The 21,267-nt window shown below is 46.7% G+C and overlaps 1 protein-coding gene across 1 annotated transcript in view; it reads right to left on the reverse strand.

Annotated features, from left to right (window-relative positions):
• Nucleotides 1-21,267, reverse strand: part of LOC116946279 (glutamate receptor ionotropic, NMDA 2C-like) — a 287,976-nt gene that overhangs the window by 133,711 nt on the left and 132,998 nt on the right. The gene's annotated exons all lie outside the window — the stretch shown is intronic.

Raw genomic sequence — 21,267 nt, forward strand, 5'->3', positions numbered from 1 at the left:
GATCTAATCCACTAAAAAACGTTATTGTGGCTAATAATGGTCGTAAAGGTCTACTACACGTTCAAAATGGTCATTTCGAGGGAGTAACAAAGGGAACCAAATTGGTGTAAAAGTCAATGGAGGGGCAGTAACGACTGGTCAAAATAAATCGAGCATTTTGGTGGGAGTTGTCATAGGAAAGGGGAGGGGGGTTCAGGAAAGGAGAGAGAAACGTCTAGAATGTAATAGGACCCTCCTGACAAGTAATCTTCGGACTAGAACGCTCTTCCTTTCGATATTAGGAAGCCAGTGGAGCAATGTACTTTTAAAACATCTAGATTGAAAACTCATTTCTTTAGAGCTGCTTTTTGTGTTTAATGTTGTCCTTCCCCCACATACCTTTTTAGCATGGTTGGCTAAGTAACGGTGTGAAAAATGTTCAACATACATCCGTACATATCCTGGGTAAAGAAGTTAGCATGAATTATCACAAACACAAATACCAAGAATATTTTCGAATTCAGTGAAAAATGTTGCCACATAACTGCTTGCGGCATCATATCACTATTGGAATGAAAAAAGATGTGCATTTCGCACGAATAGAGATTGCACTCATTAAACAAGGAGCAGATTCAGTGTAGAAGTTATTTTGCAAAACGTATTCTTTCACAAAGACCAACAATTTATTGTGTGTATGTGTGTGTGGCGAGTATATTTTTAAATCGATACTCGCTGCCATGAATAATGTATGCATCAAAAATGCAGTCACTGTCAGAGTTATAAACAAGTATGAAAACCAAAATAAACGGTGCAACTCAGCAAAAATAACTCGGAGAGACTCATTAAAATTATAGGTTTAAGATATTAAAAAGGGGTATACTAAAAAGGGATACATTGGAAGGGGTACGAGACGAGGGAAGGATTCAACTCTGAGGACAACTGAAAAGAGGGACGGAGAGAGCAGGAGCAGAAGAGAACAAGAGGCTAGCTCGACGCTGGGAAAGCTCTGGGGATGCAGAGCGGGAGGGAGCCAAGTGACAGGAGATTCAGAGTCTCGTGGTGCTGGCATGCGTGTGTTGATTGCACACTTATCCCCTTCCCGTTCCAATGATGTCTGTGTACGTCATCAGTTTTTCTTCTGAACCGGAAGAAAAAAATCAAATAACTTTATCGATAGCAAGGCTCCCACAAGGCCATGCGGGACGGCACGTGGAACAGTTTGGCGCCGGCTATCGTAGAGTGCGGTCACTACAGTTCTCTGCGGTGAGCACAATGTTTTTTAAAAACAGAAGCACTATGCCTCTAAATAAAATTCACGCAAATCGCTTTTGTGTTCTAAGATTCGGCAGTGAATGGAACCCACCCTGAAACTTGCAAACGTCTCGAAACAGGAAAGGGTTAAGGGTCACAGGGGAAACTAATAATATTGCATACACATAGCTGGATGGCATTTCGTATTCGTTATTTGGTTACAATGTCCAACTTTGCATGAAGAAATTATAGAAGGTTAAGTGTCTTTCCTCTGCATGGTCATTTCACGAGTAATAAAATAAATAACAAGTTAACCTGATTTAAATAGGCTTGCAAAGGTCGAAGGTTAGTGTTAAGAGACCCTATGGGCAGGTTGAAGTGGTCAACAAAAGACCACCGGAGGGGGAGTGCACTTCTAGAATCATAATAATTATTTATACTGCAGGAGGAATCTGATGAGCTATGAAGCTCTTTTTCATAGATATCCAGTATATATCGACAGATGAGAAGGTGAGTGAAAATCGACCGGGATGGTTTCACGCACATGTGCCCAGAAAGTTGGAAGACAATGTTGGAAAGAAAGTTCAGAATTTGACAACTGATGGAAAGCAAAAAAGCGGGACACAGAAAAAGATTCTCGTCAAGGAGCATAAGCCATCATCATGCGAACTCTGATCATGCTCGCCAGGGGCTCTTGGCTAGCCATCGAACAAAAATGGTCACCGCATCGCGTGCTTTCGGATGCGCTCTTGCGGCCATCTGGAACGCTCTTCCTTCCGACATTAAGAAGCCACTGTAGCTGTGCACTTTGAAATCATCGAGATTTAAAACTAATTTCCTTGGAACTGATTTTGCGTTAAGTGTGTTGTCTGTCTGATTAGCGCGGTTGGTTATGTACAGTGCGAAAGAAGTTCAACATATATACTAGACTCACACCAAGACCCATCGCTTTTTTTTGTTATTTTCGGATCTACGGTTATATATTAACAGGTTATAAATCTCTCACAACAACACAGCCACCTTCGCAAGCTGACCTCGACGTGACAGTGGCTCTGCGATCTTACATTAACATGGTAATCTCTCACATTAACATAGCCACCTCAGCGCGCTCGCCATGGAGGCCACTCACCGATCTGACATTAACATGCTAATTTTTACCTGGCAGCCCTTTAATTGGTGGAAAACTGCTGTCACTGCCCATCACTTACATTAACATTAGCTGCCCCACCCATGCTGCTGACATTTGGGCTACAGCCATTTTAAACCTTCATAAAGAGTTTGCCTTTAGAAGCTAACCTCCTTTTCCTGATAATGACTGCTTATGTTGTGATTGAAACATTGTACAGTAAAACCTTGGATTGCGAGTAACTTGGTCTGTACACGCTTTGTCTGCCGAGCGTCACGTGATCACAACTGATATACCAATGCTTTGACATACGAGTGCTTTGGATTACAAACAAGTTTCCGGAACGAATTATGCTCGCAATCCAAGTTTTTACTGTAGTTTTTTGTTCTTTTCTTTGAACCTATCTATGTGACTTTACAGAAAGACTCAAAGAATAGTTAGGGTGTGTGGGTGCCGACCAAAGGATGAGGTTATGTGAGACTATGGCACTCTGCTTGACCCGGGAGGACACGTGACCACTTAAATTGACAAAGGGGCCCCAAGAGGGGGCTAGGGGTGGTCACGTGATTGGAACCCAGATCCTTCCCGAGGATTCTGGAAGGTGGACGTGGCCAAGAGCAGAGCCGGCCACGCCACAGAGAATATAAGCCTTGTCCCGAGAGGGACCAGGGTTGTTGTTCATCCTGGAAGAGACCCTTCATCTATGTTCTCTGTTCAACGAGTCTCCAACACGTGGACCCGAAACTGTTGGTCCATAGTAGCAGTTACGTTGTAACAAGTGTAGTTAGCCTGGTGGCCACCACCATAGGTTGTTATTCTGTTCAGGGGAAAGTTACCCCGTGTGTTGGAACTGAATAAATGTGTTTCCTCCAAGTCTACGTCTGAAACTCAGTTGAACCCATTACACTACTATAGAGTCAGTATTTCTACTATAGAGTTGGTTGATACTACTATAGTCGGCAGATACTATTACAGCCAGTAAATACTACTACTGTCAGTAGATACTACTACCGTTAATAAATACTACAGTCAGAATATACTACTGTAGAGTTAGTAGTTACTACCATGGTCCATGGATACTACTATAATCAGTAGTTACTACTATAGAGTCGATAGATACTACTATAAAATCGGTAGATACTACTATAGAGCCATTAGATAATACTACAGTCAGTAGATACCACTATAGTCAAACTACTGCTGCAGAGTCGGTATATACGACTATAGAGTCAGCAGATACTACTAAAGAGTTAGTAGTTACTACTATAATCAGTGGATACTACTATAGAGTCAATAGATACGACAGATTCCGTAGATACTACTATAGTCATTAGATACTACTGTAGAGTCAGTATTTCTACTATAGAGTGGGTTTGATACGACTTTAGAGTTGGCAGATACTACTGTATATTTAGTAGATACTACTACAGTCAGTAAATACTACTACAGTCAATAGATACTACTACAGAGTCAGTACATACTACTGTAGAGTTAGTAGTTACTACTATAGTCAGTGGATACTACCATAGTCAGTAGCTGCTACTAAATATTCAGTAGATACTACTATAAAGTCGGTAGATTCTACTGTAGAGTCGGTACATACTGCTATAGTCAGCAGATACTGTTATAGAGTCTGCAGATACTATTAAAGAGTCAGCAGATATTACTATAATCATTAAATACTACAGCAGTCAGTAGTTACTACTATATAGTCGGTAGATACTACAATAGAGTCGGTAGATACTACCGTAGAGTCGGTAGATACTACTATAAAGTCAGTCGATACTACTATAAAGTGGTCGGAGCTGGCGCATCGCGTTATTGCTGCGACCGCGGGAACATTGGTGGTCAACGGCTCGATCGACAGGGTCCAGTTCAGGACTCTCGTCGATACCGGTGCATCGGTCCCGTTCGTCTCGGAAAACATTTTTAGCCTTTTACCAGAAAAACACCACCCTCTGCGCCCCTTCAGGGTGCCTTGTGTAGCTGCTAATGGGGGTTCCCTAGGAATTATAGGGGAAATTGACGTGGAAATTTGCATCGGGGATATTAAATTGGCAGGTCCCGTGTTGGTTTCCTCTTCCCTTGCTGTACCCTGTCTCCTCGGTACTGATTTCCTTGCAAAAATGCCAATCAAAATTTTGGTTGATCAATGTTGTATTGAATTACCATCCAGTCGCCGTGTCGCCTTTTTGCCACCCATTACACAACCGCATTCCACTTCATTCTCAGTACAAGCACTTGCTGCAGTTACTGTTAAAATACCAGCGGGTGCGCAAATATTGATTCCCCTGCGGTTGCGAAAACCTCTCGATCCAATGACCACTGCCAAGGGCATTTTGTTAGTTCCGTCAAGTAAAGCGGTTCAGAAATTGAACCTTGTGGGTGCGCAGACGTTTGTGTCACAACATAGGGAGCCCTTTCTATAGCTAATAAATGCTGGTTTGGTTACCTCTGTGGTTCAGGAGGGCACGGTCTTAGCTCATGCGTCGGCCGCAATATTCAACGCACATGTCATGGCTAGCGCTGGGGTAGGTACATGTCCGACGCCAAAATCAAGCTTAGATGTTCTCTGGGCTGATTCGCCGTGCTCAGACTCGGCTGAGCTTTCGGATTCACAGCAACGTAAATTGCAATCGCTTTTGTTGTAATTCACAGATATTTTTTAGCAAAGTAAATTCGACTTAAGCCGAACTAACCTTTTGAGCCATCATATTAACACAAAGGATGCGGCTCCCATTCGCCACAATCCGTACAGGTTGAGTCCCACTGAGAAAGATCATGTTCGGCTGGCCGTTGATGACATGTTGGCAGCCGACATCATCTCACCATCCAACAGCCCGTGGGGTGCGCCAATAGGCCTAGTTAAAAAGCACGATGGAAGCCATCGCTTCTGCATTGACTTTCGTAAGTTGAATAAAATAACTGTTGCAGATGCATACCCGCTGCCAAGAATGGATGATTCTCTAAATGCCTTGACCGGCGCTAAATATTTTTCTACTTTGGACCTCCTTTCCGGATTCTGGCAACTGCCACTCGACGAGGCGTCCAGACCCAAAACGGCCTTTCGAACACCGCATGGTCTTTTCAAATTCAACCGCCTACCTATGGGTCTTCACTCCGCACCAGCAACTTTCCAGAGATTAATGGAATTGGTTCTGGCCGGTCTTCAATGGGATTCCTGCTTAATCTATCTTGACGACGTCATCGTCTTCAGCCGCACCTTCGACGAACCCCTCGAACTGTTGCGAGCTGTATTCGTTAAAATGCGTGCCGCAAATTTAAAATTTAAACCTCAAAAGTGCCGTCTCTTGCAAAAGTCCGTCAGATACCTCGGCCACATCGTTAGCGAATCCGGTATTGCGACGGACCCCGAGAAAACGAAGTGTGTCCGGACATGGGCCAGACCTACGTCGGTGGGAGAAGTACGAAGCTTCATTGGGTTCGCGTCATATTATCGATGATTTGTTGCCAACTTTGCCACCGTGGCAAAACCACTCCATGCTCTGACAGCTAAAGGAACAAAATTTCACTGGGACAAGGAGGAAGAATCTTCATTCCTTACACTTCACATGGCATTGGCTGACGCACCACCACTCTGCTACCCAGACTTTAACAAAACTTTCATTCTTGACACAGAAGCTAGCGACACAGGAATCGGCGCCGTTCTGTCGCAGGTCATCGACGGTGTCGAACGTGTGGTCGCTTACGGGAGCAGGGTGCTCTCACCGACGGAGCAGCGTTATTGCGTCACACGCCGGGAGTTGCTTGCCATTGTCGTCTTCATAAAAATGTACCGCCCCTACCTGTACGGACGTAAATTTCTGGTACGATCTGACCACGCGGCGCTACAATACGCCTTGCGTGTCGACCAACCTTCTGGACAACTGTCCAGATGGTTGGAAATTTTACAAGATTTTTCCTTCGAAGTCACGTACAGGAAGGGAAAGAAACACTCTAACGCAGACGCACTATCGCGGTTGCCGCAGAATAGCGAGTGTACCTGCCTGTCAGGCTCGGGCCGTTGCAAGCTGCCTACGGGTCACACTATCCATCCACTCGCGGCCTCGGTTGGGATAGAAAAGCCATCCGCAACTAATGATGGCTGCTCCATTCCTCGCGACGCTGTCCTACACCTGGATTCTGCCGAGTGGGGACGCCTCCAAATGGAGGATGTGTCCCTACTTCCTATGCGTCGTCGGGTAACCATGCAGAAAGGGTCACTTTCGTCAACGGTATTTGTTCTCCGCCTTGGGTTGTTTATGCGCTGGGACGAAAGGGCCCAAAAACACCTTCTTGTGGTCCCAACGATAATCAGGAGAAAAATCGTTCGTCTCACACATGAACGATTGGCTCACTTGGGAGTTCACAAAACTCTCAACACAATCCAAAATGATTTATTTTGGCCGGGTATGTCTGCCGATGTCGAAAATATTTTGAAAGGATGTGTTCTGTGTGCCCCCCGGAACCAGCCGGCGCAACCCTGCCGACCCCCACTGCAATCCAACAACGTTACATGGGTTAATGAGATTGTCGCTTTGGACATTTTGGGCCCTTTCCCCAGCACACCTTGGGGAAACAAATGTATTTTGGTTGGGGTCGAATACCTGACCCGATGGCCCGTAGCATGGGCCCTTCCAAACCAATCGGCACAGTCCATCACAGAGGCCTTCGTCAACGGCTATATTATGGACAAGGGGCCCCCAGAAAAATTACTAACTGACCAGGGGAAAAACTTTTCCTCAAAGCTTTTGAAGGAAGTGTGCCTTCTGCTGGGGACGCAAAAGGTCAGGACTTCACCATATCATCCACACACCGATGGTATGGTTGAACGCCTGAATCGCACCTTGACAGCAATGCTGAGCCATCGAGTTGATGAGACACACCTCAATTGGGATTTGCAAATTAACGGGGTCCTGGCAGCATACCGCATGGCCCCCCATGCATCAACGGGGTATTCATCTTTTTTTCTAATGTATGGCCGCGACAGCGAACCCCCCATGGACACACAATTGGGCTTGGTCCCCTCAAAAGATGCTAATAGAATTGAGGAATCGCTCCGGTTCAACCTCGATAGGCTCCGGGAAGCACGTGAGGCTGCATTGGCGAACATGACCAAGAGGCAGCTCGCCAATGAACGATTGATGGGCCGACATACCTCAAACCACAAATGGACCGTGGGTCACAAGGCTTGGCTTCACTGCCCACAAGTTCCTGTGGGTACCTCGCCTAAGTTGGCACAACTGTGGAGGGGCCCGATTGAGATCGTTCGCGTCGTTCGCCCACAGTGTGTGCAAATCCGGTGGGGTCGTCACACGTGGTACGTGCACCCGTCTCGCCTTAAGCCTTTTTCGGGCGCACATGATTCACATTCATCTCCAACATGTCAGAATGGCCGAGAGTGTGATGTGCCCGACAAACCCGACACGCATTCCCCAAAACTAACGTCTGTTTATTTACAACAACAGGTGCAACACGACTGACGCTGAGGCCGGAACCTGCCAAGAAATCTCCACCCAGCGGTGACAACCCGGCGTCACCAGGAGCCGCTGCCTCTGATGGGGGCCTCCCGTCACTTACCTTCATTGCCCCTGCTCCGCAGGAATCCAAGGAAACACCACCAAATGGGGGCCCAGCAACAAGAACACGATCTAAAACTCACAGGTTCTCCTGAACCTCTCGTTACTACCCCACTCCTCCCCAAACCACTCGCGTCACATATTAAACAAAACACACAGTTGGGTGGGTCCCTTTTGCATCGCTGTTTTATTGATGGGTTTTCGACATTTATTGTTGTTATGTGTTGCAGCACTTACCTTTCGGGGTGGCTTACCTTGATATTTTTTTTTACTACTAATGTTAATTGTAGTTTTGTATTTATTTATGGACAGCCGAGACAGCTGGATGCTAAGAAGGGGGGGGGGGGGGGGGGGGTAATGTAGCGCCATGGATGGGCTGCACTTGCAGGCAATGACAGGCAGCCCTGAAGCAGTTGGGGGGCTGCGAGGGATTCTATGATCCCTCGCAAACACTCCCAAAGGCTGGGGGGCTGCGGCTGCACTGACCTGCAACGGCAGACATGCGGACCTCAGTGGGGTCACCCACGTCCCTCACTGAGGTCCGCACCTCGGCTGAGAAACGGATATAAGGCGAACCTCTGGAGAGGTCCAAGCAGTTTAAAAACCGAAGCAGTTGGAGACGGAAGCAGTTGGAAACCGGAGCAGTTGAAGATAACCAGTTGAAGAAGGAAGACCTGCTAAAGTAGGACTCTGAACCCCTAGCTTCGCCGCCCTTTTAAGGGCCGAAGCTCTGTGAGGTCAGTGTTGGACCTGTACCTTGGCTGGGTCAGGTAAGGTAGTCTCACATAGTATATTATAGCCGGAGGACCTGGAGCGTAGTCGGGTTAGGCACGCTACACAGGAAGCGTATAATATACCAAGTGGAAGAGGTCCTCAAGATCAACTGTATGAAGAATTAATGTATAGTGGTTAGGGTACGTGTGGATAATAAAGACGTGCCCCCTCCCCCCCTACGAAGTGTCTCCGGAGCAACACTACACTACTATAGAGTCAGTAGCTACTACTGAGCTCAGTAGATACTACTGTACAGTCAGTTTATACTACTATAGAGTCAATAGCTACTAATGTAGAGCCAGATACTACTGTAGAGTCAGATACTACTATAGAGTTAGTAGATACTACTCACTCTATTGTATGTAGGGTGTTTAGGTATATATGCCTAGGCGGATGTAAATGCATTTTTTGAGGGGGGGGGTGGACAATTTTCGGAAACCTTTTAGATCAACTATTTACCCCCCACTTTATATAACTTGTTGGACTTCTGCAAACCTCTCATAATTTTGTTGACGGAAAAATGGACAAAAGGCACGCCGGGCTTTCACAGTAGCTTAGTATTTGTGTACGTATTTGTTATGTTTTTAAGAGACGTTTTGAGATATATTTTTACCCCAGGCAATGCTGGGTACTTCCCACTAGTATACTCTTAAAAAAGAAGAATTAATGAAAAAATATTAAACTTTAAATCTCATGAATGGTTCCCAAACTATCCGGGACACTTCTCCAGTGCCCAACCAGGCTGCTATTATTATTATTTAATTTAAAACACCGCAAGCGTGAGTGAACAGCGTGAGGAAAATATAAATTCAATTTAAAAGCAGTCACTTGAACGCCATCGATCTGGGCGGGTACAGAAGGTACATTTTCCCTTAAGATGATTAAAAGATTTTGATTAAATAAAATATTGCGTATAAACAGGAGGTTAGAGTTCCTTTTCCTTCGATCTGTTGAGGAGATTTCATTTGGTGAGCTCATTACGGTGCTTCGTGGAGTGAGGTACAGTGAGGGAAACGAGTATTTGATCCCCTGCTGATTTTGTACGTTTGCCCATTGACAAAGAAATTATCAGTCTGTAATTTTAATGGTAGGTTTATTTGAACAGTGAGAGAGAGAATAACAACACAAAAATCCAGAAAAACGCATGTCAAAAATGTTATAAATTGATTTGCATTTTAATGAGGGAAATAAATATTTGACCCCCTCTCAATCAGAAAGATTTCTGGCTCCCAGGTGTCTTTTATACAGGTAACGAGCTGAGATTAGAAGCACACTCTTAAAGGGAGTGCTCCTAATCTCAGCTTGTCACCTGTATAAAAGACACCTGTCCACAGAAGCAATCAATCAATCAGATTCCAAACTCTCCACCATGGCCAAGACCAAAGAGCTCTCCAAGGATGTCAGGGACAAGATTGTAGACCTACACAAGGCTGGAATGGGCTACAAGACCATTGCAAAGCAGCTTGGTGAGGAGGTGACAACAGCTGGTGCGATTATTCGCAAATGGAAGAAACACAAAAGAACTGTCAATCTCCCTCAGCCTGGGGCTCCATGCAAGATCTCACCTCGTGGAGTTGCAATGATCATGAGAACGGTGAGGAATCAGCCCAGAACTACACGGGAAGATCTTGTCAATGATCTCAAGGCAGCTGGGACCATAGTCACCAAGAAAACAATTGGTAACACACTATGCTGTAAAGGACTGAAATCCTGCAGCGCCCGCAAGGTCCCCCTGCTCAAGAAAGCACATATACATGCCCGTCTGAAGTTTGCCAATGAACATCGGAATGATTCAGAGGACAACTGGGTGAAAGTGTTGTGGTCAATGAGCCCAAAATGGAGCTCTTTGGCACCAACTCAACTCGCCGTGTTTGGAGGAGGAGGAATGCTGCCTATGACCCAAAGAACACCATCCCCACCGTCAAACATGGAGGTGGAAACATTATGCTTTGGCGGTGTTTTTCTGCTAAGTGGAAAGGACAACTTCACCGCATCAAAGGGACGATGGACGGGGCCATGTACCGTCAAATCTTGGGTGAGAACCTCCTTCCCTCAGCCAGGGCATTGAAAATGGGTCGTGGGTGGGTATTCCAGCATGACAATGACCCAAACACACGGCCAAGGCAGCAAAGGAGTGGCTCAAGAAGAAGCACATTAAGGTCCTGGAGTGACCTAGCCAGTCACCAGACCTTAATCCCATAGAAAATCTGTGGAGGGAGCTGAAGGTTCGAGTTGCCAAACGTCAGCCTCGAAACCTTAATGACTTGGAGAAGATCTGCAAAGAGGAGTGGGACAAAATTCCTCCTGAGATGTGTGCAAACCTGGTGACCAACTACAAGATACGTCTGACCTCTGTGATTGCTAACAAGGGTTTTTCCACCAAGCACTAAGTCATGTTTTGCAGAGGGATCAAATACTTTTTCCCTCGCTGTACCTGGTGGTACCCGAGATAAAACGGAGGTAAGAACGCGTATTAAAAGGACAAAATCCATACTCTTTGGTTTTTTCGGTAAAGTCACGTAGGTAAAATAAAATAAAGGGAAACAACTCAATTAAATCACACATTCTGCTGTGACTATTCCACCTGAAGACGGAAGCTTGTGTTGCCTCCGAAACGTCGTGATTTAATTTAGTTTTATTTTATTTTACCTAAGTGACTTTACAAAAAAAAACAAAGAGTATGAATCCTTGCAGTCACGCAAGCTTCAAATCTAGGACAAAATCCATTTCATCTCTGGAAATATATTCAGATGTTAAAACGTCCTAATTCATGTACTTTCGATGAAAGTTAAAAATCGCCATACTCGTGCTGCAGATTAACATTTTCCATAAAGGATTACTGGCCCAACAATGTGTTTATATTTCTCCTCTCGTTTTTGTATTCATGCATTTTTAAATAGTAAACTCATGAACATGGGCATTTTACGCTAATTCCATGCAAACAATAGTACAGAAGCAGCATATGTGTCCACACACAGTGCCGTCTGTATGTAAGTGCAAAGGCCCCCCCATTTCTCTCGTGACTTCCAACATGTCTCATGGTCTATGTATGTACGTTGAACTTCCTTCACACCGTACGTAGCCAACCGTGCCAATCGGAGGTGTGGAGGAAGGACAACAAACTAAACACAAAAATCAGTTCTAAAGAAATTAGTTTTCAATCTAAAATGAGTTTTCAATTAGTGTCCCTCTTTCTCGCTGTGTGTCTAAGTAATCAGTCTGTCTTTTTTATCACTATCTTTCTCCCTTTGTCCGTCTGTCTCACTCTTGTTCTGTCTCTTTTTCTACGTCTCTCATCTCTCTTTATCTATCTCTCTCTTTGTCTCTCCCCCACATTTCTCTCTCTTTGTCTCTCTCTAACTCATTCTCTATCCTTTTCTCTGTCTCTCTGTGTATCTCTCCCTATGTCTCTCTCTGTCTCTTTGTATCTCTCTCTGTCACTCTCTGTGTCGCCTTCTCTGCGTCCCTGTGTCCCTCTGTCTCGCTCACTCTCTAAATTTCTCCGTGCTTGTCTCTGTGTCTCCGCGTCTGGGTGCCACGATGTTGAGATATTAGCTACCTCGCCTGGTATGCAGCAGGGTCGTGGGTTCAATTCCGACCATTACGCTTGTATATTTGGGGTATGCATGTTCTCTCCCTGGTCTCGTGGATTTTCTCTGGGTCTTCTTATTTTTCCCTCCACATTTAGAATCAACACCACGCATTTAGAGTATTTGGCTGCTATAAATGTACGTACGATAAGCCACTTCATTGAGCTATCATTTGTGGCCAGGTCGCTTCTGAAAAAGAGCAATATAGCACAGTGGGGCCTTACCTGGTAACATAAAAAAGATTAAAGATAGAAATAGATTAGTTTGTCTCATCTCATCCCTGTACTGGTGCAGCGCTGCATTTTATGATCACACAGCAGCATTTACAGCCCCGTGCAAGCAGAGGGCAAACCTTCTTCACGTGGATCTCTATGCTTAAAAATACAACTCGCAGTAAGCAGCAGATGTCAATGGGCTAACATCAGCGAATTATTTGTCTGGATATAAGTGGCAGTAACTGAAGGATAATGTAAACAATGATGATGCTAAGTGCATTATCCTGTACATCATGAGGGAACAATATATAATTCATGCCAAGCATTCTAGCTTCAGAACAGTTCTGAAAACTATTGGTATGCTCTGTTATTAATTACTTGGTTATATAGAAATGACAGTACATATTGTACCATATATTCTGTATAAATGAAACCTCATGGATCGCTTTGACAATGTAGAACGCACACCGTAAGAACACTAAACTCTGTTGTCGTTACGATTGCCTTAACTCTTCTTGTACTGAGTGTCCCCCAAACTGGAGTACACTCCCTGACTCCTGTTGATCCAAAGTCTCTGATCCATCGCTATCGCCACGGTAATGCTGCCGCAGCTCTCATGTCCTCCTTGACAAATCGCAGCATGTACGTATGTTGTACTTCTTGCATATGTGGCCAACCGTGCTAATCGGAGGTTTGGGGGAAGGACAACAAACAATGGGTCTCTGTGTGAGTCTATGAGTCTATGTATGTGTAGTGACATAGCGCTGACTGTTGTACAGTACCTGCAACTGCAGGTGGGCACTTAGCGCACACGCTGTCGTGGGGAAGCCCCTGGAACACTGCTGGGTTCGAGAAGAGAGCTTTGGCGGAGCCGGCCGGACAGCAATTGGCTGTCCCGGTCGACGCCTTCGGTACAATGCGGACGGGGTCATCTCTGGGACAGGTCGTGTGTCAGCGTGGTCGTGAGAGAGAGAGAGGGGGGGCCCGAGTGGTGGCGTGAAGTCAACAACAATAAAAGGGGAGGACAGTGCCTCCTGCAACTACCTTATCTCCGACTGAGTGTGTGTGCGACGCACGCCACCCTAACGCAGACACACACAAGCCTCGAGCAAGAAGGAAGAAAAGACCTATGACACTACATTTGGTATCAGAAGTGGGGTATTAAAAAAACAACCTGTAGTGTAATCAGGACAAGGATGGCGAGAGGGTCATCCCTCAAACAGCCCCGTTACAAGGCCCGTGGGCTGCTGGGCAGCGGAGGAGCTGCCATGGATTGGCATGACAACTGCTACGCAAAATTTGCGGGGTGAGCGGCTACGCATCTTTGAGGGGACAGCGGCTGTGCGTCGACGGCGGGAGCGGCTACGCAAGGAGGTGGGAGCGACTACGCATCGACGGAGAGAGAGCTGCTGTGCGTCGATGCGGAGAGAGCAGCCGAGCGTTGATGGCGAGAGTGGCTACGCCAGGTGGCGGGAGAGGGTGAGCGTAAACAGAGAGAGAGCGACTGCACATCGATGGAGAGAGAGAACGGGGGCTGCACGTCGACGGAGAGAGAGTAGCAGCTGCACGTCGACGTGGAGAGCGGCTGAGATTTTCCCGTGGTCAAGCGCTGACCAAGCACCATGGCGGAGGACCGCCATGTAGACAGGGGAGCGGGCCGGCACGAGGCACGTACCCCAGGGGACAGCTCGGAGGAGAGTGGGGAAAACCAAGCGGGAGCTCCATCAGAGCGGGAGCAAGGGGCTCCGGACGGGGGACCGCGCATATGGCGGCCACCATTTTGTCACCGGAGGATCTCCCGTGGCCGGTGGGCGCCATTTTGAGGCGAGCGCGGGAGCATGCAGAGGAGGTGAGAAGAGTGACGGAGCTGCAGGAGGCCACTCCTGATCTGGCACGGAAGACTCGCACAAGATTCCTCCAGAGAGAGCGGATGGAGGACGGGATGCCCTACGCCTTCCGGGCAGCGCTGATGGGGCTGGGACGTGAGGCATACCCGCCGCTTTTGGGTGAGGGGGCGCTCGACCTTGGAGTGGCAGAGAGGCAGTGGGAGCTGACAAGAAAATTGAGGGTCGCCCTGCCCTCCGCCGTCGGCACAGAAATTTCATCCTCAATGGTGGCCAGGAAGATACAGGTCTTTGAGGAGAAACAGCAGTGGGCAAGGTGGGAGGCCGCAACATGGAGCCTGCAAGATATGGTGGCGGCGGTGGGGGGCCGGTGGGACTCAAGCATCAACACCCCCACGGAAGGACCTGCGGCAAGGACAGCTCCCTCTGCCTTGGGGACACATGCCCAAGTGCTTCATGTGTGGTCGGTCGGGCCACACTGCTGCGGAGTGTCAGGGTGATGAATAAACAACTGCAAAGTCACCCGTGCTCGCTGGGCCACCGGCATAGTCAACTCAAGCCCCATCGGACCGGGTCTCTGAGGCCTACCGAGACCGCCAAGTGTGAGGCCTTGGAGACCGGACGCGAGCGGGCGCTGCCGAGTGGTGAGAGGCCGCGCCCTTTGAGCCAAGGACTCCATCTCCATCGTCTCTTGGCCCTCTGGGTTCCGGAGGTGCAAGACCCCACTAAGACGGGGGTGACCGGCGCCATGGATCGGATCACGTGAGCTATTTCGCCAAATGGGGGCACTCTCCCTTACACTGAGAGGGGATCCGTGGGTGAGGGGGTGTTGGGGCTAAGGGCCTGGGATAAAGGAAAATTGAGGTGGTGTGTCGGTTGAGGGGGGGGCACCGCGTTGTGTGTGGGGTGTTGACGATTCGCGGATGGGGGGCCCTGTGGGAGAGTTACCAATTCACGAGTTCGGGGGCATCACGTTGGGGTGAGTGTTGGTTTGCTATCGGGGTGACACCGGGGAGTATTGGAATGTGTTGTTGATTGCGGGGGATGCCGCAGTTGTAACGGGATTGTGGGGAAGTTTATTTTTTTCATGTTGGTGTTCCTCGAGTTGGGGGAGTTGCCCTGTTTGCCTACCAGTTGCTGCTGCTGTATTGACAGCCGGCACGGCTGTTTTTTAATGGAGGGTGGGATGATGTAGTCACATAGCGCTGACTGTTGTACAGCAGCTGCAACTGCAGGTAGGCACTTAGCGCACACACCGTTGACCATATACACGGGTGTGCTGGCAGGGCAGAGAAACTGGGGCAAGGGTCACGGTACCCTCTGGTGGGTTCGAGAAGGGAGGCGTGGCTAGGGTGGAGCCAAGCCACACCGAGGAGAATATAACCAGTGCAGAGCGAGAGCTCCGGACTGCCGGTTCTGGGATTGAACTCGTCGTTGTCGTCGTCGCTGTCGTCATCGCCGCCTTCGTCGATGCCACCTTCGCCCGATCATTGCACAGCCGGACAGTAATTGACTGTCCCGGTCGACGCCGTCGGTGCAATGCGGACAGGGTCGTGTCTAGGACGGGTCGTGCGGCAGCATGGTCATGAAATAAAAAGAGGGCCCGAGTGGTGGTGTGAACTCAAGAACAATAAAAAGGGTGGACGGTGCCTCCTGCGACTACCTCGTCTCCGACTGAGTGTGTGTGATGCACGCCACCCGCACACACACATAAGCCTCGAGCAAGAAGGAAGAAGAGACCTACGACACTACATATGTATGTAGAACTTCTTTTGTACTGGACATAGCCAACCGCACTTTGTGGAGGTACGGGGGAAAGACAACAAACAATGCGTCCCTGAGTGAGTCTATGTGTCCCTGTGTGAGTCTGTGGGTCTCTGTGTGAGTCTATGTATGTTGAACTTCTTTCGCACCATACGTAGCCAACTGTGCTAATCGGACAGACAACAAACTAAACGCAAAAATCTGTTAGATAGAAATGAGTTTTCAATCCAGATAATTTAAAAGTGCACAGCTCCAGTGGCTTCTTAATGTCGGAAGGAAGAACATTCCAGACGGCCGGAAAAGCAAATCTGCAGTGACCATTTCTGTTCGATGGCTTGCCAAGAGCCCCTGGGAGCATGACCGGAGTTCGCATGATGATGGTGTATGCTCCTTGAGCATGCTCCTTGAGCATAAACCATACTGGATATCTGTGAAAAAGAGCTTCATAGCTCATCGGATTCCTCCAGTAAAAATACATATTCTGATTCTGGTTCTGATGATGCTACAGTCACTCGTCATGTCACTCCTTTGTCAGTTTAACACGTAGGCTTTCGTGACCAATGTCAAATTAAAACGTCATGCTACTTGAATTGTAAATTGGGTGAGTTTACTATGCAACACACCGGGTGTGCTGAGCTCGTATCGAATTTGCCACGTTTTGGTGAACGTCACATTTATATTCACGTGATCTAACCCAAAAAAACCCTCTTATGGATCACTCTTTTGCGTCTCTCACGCTTCTTTTATACTTGATCAGACAAATCCTTCTCAGCGTTCTCATGTGTAATCGTCCTGATGGTGTGCGCTAAGATTTATAAAATTACACTTTTTTACGAAGTTTAGATTTGGAAAGGCGGAGAGACACAGTCTAGGAATAGATCTATGGGTTCCGTTTGCTTTTAATGGTTGTCAACTCCGCTAGATGTCCCTTCTGTGTATCTTTTCTGGATTGTCATTCATCATAAAGGTTTTTTTTTGGTTAGATCACGTAAAGATTAATGTGTCGTTAAACCCACCACCACCTGACACAGCCAATTAGTAATGTTTGTTATGTCAACAAAACATGCTAATTCATTACTAGTTCATCACACCGGTATATAAGAGAGTAAACCCACAACATTTGCAATTTGAGTACGACATTTTGCCGGTAATTACAAACAGCTTCATCAGGCGATAACCAAAATGTACTCTTCAACACACCAGTGTGCTGCACTAGTCACTAATTGGCATGTTTTGTTTACGTGACACACCTTACTAATTGGCTGTGTCAGGTGGTGGCGGGTTTAACGACACATTTATATTTATGCGATCAACCCAAAAACATCTATTATATTATCGATAATATTGGTCGCAAAGACCTACTACTATGTGTTAAACCGGAATATGTTTGCATTCCAAGTTCCAGTGCACCTCCTTCTTTTGCACGGCTGACGCAGATGCAGAGCAACGACTACAATTTCACATTCAGATGGTCAAGCCAGATAACCGCGTCAGGAGCAGCAGAGTATCGCTGCAATTTTGCATTCATATTTGAGGATCGGGGCATTGCGTCATTACATGTTGTACAGTCTGTTCTGGATGACCACAGTCATACACGGGAGAGTTTTTAATTTGCGTATCAGGTATCCTCATCTGCCATGGCTTGTGCACAAGTTGTGCTCACACAGTGACATGCACGACGCAAGACTAATTGTGTTTCCAATAATGAACGTGACTTCTCGCATTACCATCTAGTCTCTAATCCACACTTCTCTCTCTCTCGTCCATTTCAGTTATTTCCAAGCACACAGCTTTCCTTGCCAATATACGTGGCTTTTTTAAAGCATCTTTTTATTCCCACCGTTTCTGATCAATGTGGCTTCTTGCCACCAGTGCGCACACTGACCAAAGGTTTTCCCACTTGATAATGCAACGGCATTGGGCACTCGGTGACAATTCAAAATCGTCTCCGTCACCATAGATCGTAAACCATCTCAAGCAGTCGCCCAAGACAAAACGCGGTTCTCTCGCTCTCTCCAGCGGATTGTTGTCGACAGCGTAAACGGCAATCGTCGTCAGTCTTGTGCGACTCGAACGTGACTTGAATTACGAGCGCTTCTATTCCGAGGCCCAACTTACAACCGCTTCGCTCACTCTCGTCGGTCGGTCGCTAATTACTCAGTGGGATTTTAATGGTGCTCTCATAATGTCATCTCCAATCAGCGCCACCCACCGTCAAGCAGCCTACGGCAAAGTTTGTATTTTAATTCTGTGGCACGGCTTTTAATGGCAGGTATTTCTAGACATTGAACAGTTGTTACCATTATGAAGTCTCGTCTCACTTTTTTTTTCCAACTCAACCTGCGTGTTTGAGCTCAGGGTCTCTCATTATATTATAATCATCTACGTATTTTTATTACTGTGATGTAATGTAGTGAACCCGCTGATTTTGCCCATATATCGGTATAATTCAAGCATCTCCAAATAATATCAAGTCGCCACAAGGGAACATTCAGCACTTAGTCAAACCTATCATACCTTTAAGTGATCATAAAATGCCACTACAGTGAATTAATGTCTCTTCACACAATTGCACTGCTTATGGAAATCTATTAGTTACTGCGCGCTATTCCTGCATATACATCCCACATGCAGTTTCTACATTCGTTGAACTTGACACTCATAAAATAATTAACATGCATTCATTAGCGATGACAAAATAAAATGCTGAAATGTCAACAGCTCGCTAAGATGTCACTGTAACAGGAAAATGCTTCCTGAAATCAATAAATGCATGGTTTTGTGAAACAAGTGAACCTAAGACAAAGAAACATTGATAAATGAACGAAGCTCACTATTAATTAGCGGTTTTAATCACTGCCCCAACTGCGAGTTTCATGATCCACCCTCTGTCACCTCCACCCCCTCACACTCTCCCACCAAACCCCACCATGCTTCCTTCAATGCCTTCTTCCCCCTTTCATGGAATGAAACCATAATTAGCCGCGATCACTGGAGGGTCACGGCCAAAGTGGGAAAGCTGCGCCTCAAGAATGGGAACGTCTTCGGTGAGCTTCAATCCATACACGAGCACAGTGAGCTTCCGTTAATGCTGCTGCTGCCGCCGCTGCTACCACTGCCACTGCAGCAAGATTCACAATGCAAGATGCAAAAAAATGCTCGAAGCATCGTAGCTCAAAAGCATTACATTATCCAATGAGCGGCTGCTGTGAATGCCACCTGTCACGGGGCAAAAATGCCACGGCTGAGCCACGTGGACCTTCAACGAGGCAGCAACGGATTGGGACAAATTTGGGCAATGCTGTGCTTTGAGAAGAGTGAGCAATGATACGGTTAACTCGAAGCTAGCAGTGTCACCCACTCTCATTTGAATGTTTAACCAAGGGAGGTGGCCAGAAGGCTCAAGGGGCGAATTACGGTAATGCGAGCATTTAAAACCTTGGGTTTGAGTCACCACCCATGAATAAACACAGGTTTCTAATGCCAGTGAGTCACCAGTAAATGCATGGTGACCAAACAGTACGCAATAAAACCGATCTTATAAAAAAAAATCGGACTTAATTCTATACATTTGACCTCTGAGTAATAAAAAACCCTCCTAACGTGTAATGCCGCCGCAGCTGTCACGTCCTCCTTGACAACTCACTGCATGTACAGTGAGGGAAAAAAGTATTTGATCCCCTGCTGATTTTGTACGTTTGCCCACTGACAAAGAAATCATCAGTCTATATTTTAATGGTAGGTTTATTTGAACAGTGAGAGACAGAATAACAACCAAAAATCCAGAAAAACGAATGTCAAAAATGTTATAAATTGATTTGCATTTTAATGAGGAAAATAAGTATTTGACCCCCTCTCAATCAGAAAGATTTCTGGCTCCCAGCTGTCTTTTATACAGGTAACGAGCTGAGATTAGGAGCACACTCTTAAAGGGAGTGCTCATAATCTCAGCTTGTTACCTGTGTACAAGGCACCTGCCCACAGAAGCAATCAATCAGATACCAAACTCTCCACCATGGCCAAGACCAAAGAGCTCTCCAAGGATGTCAGGGACAAGATTGTAGACCTACACAAGGCTGGAATGGGCTACAAGACCATTGCCAAGCAGCTTGGTGAGAAGGTGACAACTGTTGGTGCGATTATTCGCAAATGGAAGAATCACAAAGAACTGTCAATCTCCCTCGGCCTGGGGCTTCATGCAAGATCTCACCTCGTGGAGTTGCAATGATCATGAAAACGGTGAGGAATCAGCCCAGAACTACACGGGAGGATCTTGTCAATGATCTCAAGGCAGCTGGGACCATAGTCACCATGAAAACAATTGGTAACACACTACGCCGTGAAGGACTGAAATCCTGCAGCGCCCGTAAGGTCCCCCTGCTCAAGAAAACACATATACATGCCCGTCTGAAGTTTGCCAATGAATATCTGAATGATTCAGAGGACAACTGGGTGAAAGTGTTGTGGTCAGATGACACCAAAATGGAGCTCTTTGGCATCAACTCAACTCGCCGTGTTTGGAGGAGGAGGAATGCTGCCTATGACCCCAAGAACACCATCCCCACCGTCAAACATGGAGGTGGAAACATTATGCTTTGGGGGTGTTTTTCTGCTAAGGGGACAGGACAACTTCACCGCATCAAAGGGACGATGGACGGGGCCATGTACCGTCAAATCTTGGGTGAGAACCTCCTTCCCTCAGCCAGGGCATTTAAAATGGGTCGTGGATGGGTATTTCAGCATGACAATGACCCAAAACACACGGCCAAGGCAACAAAGGAGTGGCTCAAGAAGAAGCACATTAAGGTCCTGGAGTGGCCTAGCCAGTCTCCAGACCTTAATCCCATAGAAAATGTGTGGAGGGAGCTGAAGGTTCGAGTTGCTAAATGTCAGCCTCGAAACCTTAATGACTTTGGATTTTTCTGGATTTTTATTGTTGTTATTCTGCCTCTCACTGTTTAAATAAACCTACGGTTAAAATTATAGACTAATCATTTCTTCGTCAGTGGGCAAACGTACAAAATCGGCAGGGGATCAAATACTTTTTTCCCTCACTGTACGTGTGTATGTTGAACTTCTTTCGCACAATACGTACAACAATATATGAGTCACTGTTTGAGTCTACGAGTCTCTGTGTGAGTCTAT

This window comes from Petromyzon marinus, chromosome 26, assembly GCF_048934315.1.
Source record: "Petromyzon marinus isolate PM22_M1 ecotype Great Lakes invasive population chromosome 26, UKy_Petmar_22M1.pri1.0, whole genome shotgun sequence".
In the NCBI taxonomy this organism is placed as follows: domain Eukaryota; kingdom Metazoa; phylum Chordata; class Hyperoartia; order Petromyzontiformes; family Petromyzontidae; genus Petromyzon; species Petromyzon marinus.